Genomic DNA, 3,989 nt, shown 5'->3' on the forward strand with positions numbered 1-3,989 from the left:
CATCGCCGTGGACATGTTTTTCAATGATGAAGCCATGTAATTCTTTGAAATGATTTCGAACAGAAAGTTTTCTTGTGAATGAAGCACCAATTGCCCCACGGTGGGCGCCAAACTGTTTTGGTCAAAAATCACACAAGGATAATGTAACCAAACTTTATGTAAACGGGGTATGATGCTTGGTTAATTATAAAAGTAAAGAATCACTTTTTGAGAAATATGCAAAGACACAATGATTTATACGAGGAAAAAGCCCTTGATCAATGTATGATCTCCGGCATAAAAAACCTCGGGTGATGGCAACTACCGATCACCAACTTCAATATAAGAAAAATATAGTTACAACTTCGGATGATAATGAGCTGAGTACAAGGATCACTATAGTTTCGAGTGTCTAAGCGTGTGAGAATTGTGTTGTGTGTCGTCGTGTGTTCTTCCAAATGAGGAAGAGTGGTATTTATACAAGTGTAGGTGACCTATTTTAGGTAAAAAGACTAATAATCAGCTCATTACCCCTTTAGAAATAAAAGACAATCTAGCCTAAATTGCCGCCCATAAATCAAGCTAAGTTTCCATATCCTTTGCAACGTCTATCTTCGATTAAGCTCATGCTATAATTGTGAAGACGCGTCCCTTGATTATGATGCTAAGAGCGTATCCTGCTAGATGTTCCTGCAAAATAACATTGTTTTAAACGAAGGTAACTGTTAGCATGAGGATCCTTTGATGGTCCATGATCCTGATCCTGAAGTCCTGCTGAGGATCACTGTCTGCCAAAGAAACAAGGATCACTGGTTAGGATCACGTATAAGGATCACGTATAATAAAAATCCAGCCCTAACACCTATCATGAAAGGAGTGACCGGGAAAGCAACCCAAGTCTCAGAGATGTAATCGCTCAGAGCGGTAGGGCTAAAAGATTTAAAGAGGGTGTTCGCCGGAAAGCAATGTCGGATTTTGTCAATCTGAGGGTCGGTAAAACAACACCTCTCGGTGGGGGAATACTTGATGATCCCTTGACCCTTCAAGGGGCTATTATTCTTGGGATCCTTGCTGGGAGAGTTCCGGAGCAGCATTTTTTGACAGAATGGTGGAAAGATAAAGAAAACAGAGCAAGAGAAGAGAGAAGGTGAAAGGGAATACCTGTTCAATCCTCTGGTCGCGGTTATAAAGGGAAGAGTCCTTGAATTTAAATGCAAACGATCCTATCCCTATTTCTATTTATAATGATGATTTGTGCAGGGCTGTCACCTCCATGACGTCAGATCGCAACGGATAGTTCATTCTTAACAGCTATATATCCGTTGAGTTAGTTATAGATAAGATCCTGCAAAATATAACTCGTTAATATTATATAATTACTCCTTATATTTTGGGGGCAATTGTTAGGGCAGGATTTTAATGACCTGTGATCCTTACATGATATCCTAACGAGTGATCCTTGTTTCTTTGGCAGATAGTGATCCTCAGAAGAGCTTCAGGATCAGGATCATGGATCATCCTAAGGATCCTCATACTAACGATTGTTCTCTTTGAATTTAATGTTGTTTTGCAGGGATTACGAGTTGGACCTGGTCTTGGCAACGTTATTAAGGAATCTTTCACGTAAATCTCGCACATGCATAACCAGAAATAGACGTTGTGGAGAATATGGAAACTTAGCACAAATTACGGGCAATTAGTTAGGCTAAATTTACTTCTATTTCTAAAGGGTAACGAGCTAGTATTTAGGTGACTTGCCTAAAATTCAACCACACACGCTTATATAAATGGCACTCTACAGCATTCGGAAGACACAACACATTTCTCACACGCTCTAGCATACGATACTCTAGTGATCCTTGTACCTAGCTCGTTACCATCCAAAGTTGTAAACATTGTTTGTTATATTGAAGTTTGGTGATCGGTAGTTTCCATCACCCGAGGTTTTTTATGCCGGAGATCATTCATTGATCAAGGGCTTTTTCCTCGTATAAATCCTTGTGTCACTTGTGCAATTTTCATTTAAGTGATCCTTATCTTTGTTCATCATACCAAGCATCATTCCCCGTTTACAAAGAGTTTGGTTGCATAATCCTTGTGTGATTTTTGACCAAAACACTTTGTAACTGTATACGTTTTGGAATTGATAAGGTTTATGAATGATTTGTCAAATACTAGAATGTGGTGATGAAACTATGAATTGCATATCTTGTGCATGTAAATGTGATAAATAATTCTTAAGGGTGCTTAGTGCTAATAGTGAAATTATAATCATTCTTAACCCTAATCCCTTTCACTAATCATCACCCAAGAATCAAAACACGTACTTTCACTTTCTCTAACCCTCTCTGGCAATCATCATCCTCATCATTGGCACAAGCTCTTCATCACTCTTGATTTCCTCTCTTTGTCTAGAATCAATCCAAGGTAATTATTTAATCATTGTTTATTGTTAATTGTTGATTGATTGATTCATGCTAAACCCTAGTTCTTCATATGATATTCTCTCCTTATTGATTCATTCTGATTATTGAGAAATGGATAGGATTGTTGTGTAATCATTTGCCCAATGATTAAGATGCATGATATGTTAGAACTACTGATGGTTAATTGGATTTCTGCATATATGAAATTAGGGTTTTGATCGTAGTTTGTGAAATTGTAACTGTTCTATTGATATTGATTCTGTGACATAATCTTGGGAATTCACGCATGATTGAAAAGTCAGAGTTTTAGAATGATTAAAAGGTCTGAACTTCTACAAGAACCCTAGAGTCTGAGTTTTATTATATGGAGTCTTAATCCGAGTTTTAATAACATCACTTGGTCCGAGTTTGTGTAAGAGGACCTAGTCCGACTTTTATTGAATAAACATGTCCGAATTTTGTGCTTGATGATATGTCCGACCTTTAGAATGTATGCAAAGGGTCCGACTTTTAATAAGTGAGGTCCGAACTTCTGTGATGTGAATGAAGGGTCCGAATTTGTAAGGGTAATGATTTGTCCGAAGTTTTAAAAGGCTATGCCCTGTCCGACTTTTTATGTTACAAGGGGGGGAGTCCGAACTTTATGGATGTAATGGGTGGAGTCCGACTTTTAATGGGGTAAGGAGGGTCAGAGTTTTAAAGGGTGGATGATGTCCGAGTTTTGTGGGATGCCCCTTGTCCGATTTTCTTTGATGAGCTTACTCTGAATGTGTTAACTTGTAATATGGTGTCCGACTTTTGCTTGTATTGGTGAGTCCGACCTTCTTGAAAGACGTGCACTAGTCCGAATTTCTTTGCAATGATACCTAGTATGACTTTTGTTGATGCTATTATAGTCTGAGTTACTTATGATGTTTACGATACTGAATTCAAAACCCTGTATGGCACTGTATGTCACTATATGGTACGATATGGCATTGTATGTCACCATATGCTACTGTATGATGATTTATGTGTGTGCAATCTATGTCGCGTAAACCTGTAAACATATATCACACGGAATCACCGTTGTTTGGATTTTAAGGAGTTGTAAACCCTAATTGAACGTAAAACACTCACATCAAGTTTATGTGCAATGTACCTTAGGTCGTGTGTAACAGACTTAAACACTAATTAACCCTAGAAGCAATAACATACCGAGCAAATCAAAGTGAGTTCACACTCTTACTAAGGCATGGGATTCCCGGGGAATAGGGAATGGGTTGAATGATGGAATTGAACAATTACGCGTACATACACGGTTACTAGACTATCTACCATGGTCCTCGGATTAAGCAGGACACTTACGTAAAACCTACGTAAACAGGAATATGCTACTGTCTTCCGGAGTCAGGAAGGACACTTACGTAAAACCTACGTAAACAATAACATGCTACTGTCTTCCGGAGTCAGGAAGGACACTTACGTAAAACCTACGTAATCCCCACGCGTACCACTGTCCTCGGGTACAGAAGGACACTTACGTAAAACCTACGTAGAGCTTGTACGTACTACTGTTCTCGGTTGTGAAGAATACTTATGGTT

The sequence above is a fragment of the Helianthus annuus genome, chromosome 7, assembly GCF_002127325.2.
Source record: "Helianthus annuus cultivar XRQ/B chromosome 7, HanXRQr2.0-SUNRISE, whole genome shotgun sequence".
NCBI classification, from domain to species: domain Eukaryota; kingdom Viridiplantae; phylum Streptophyta; class Magnoliopsida; order Asterales; family Asteraceae; genus Helianthus; species Helianthus annuus.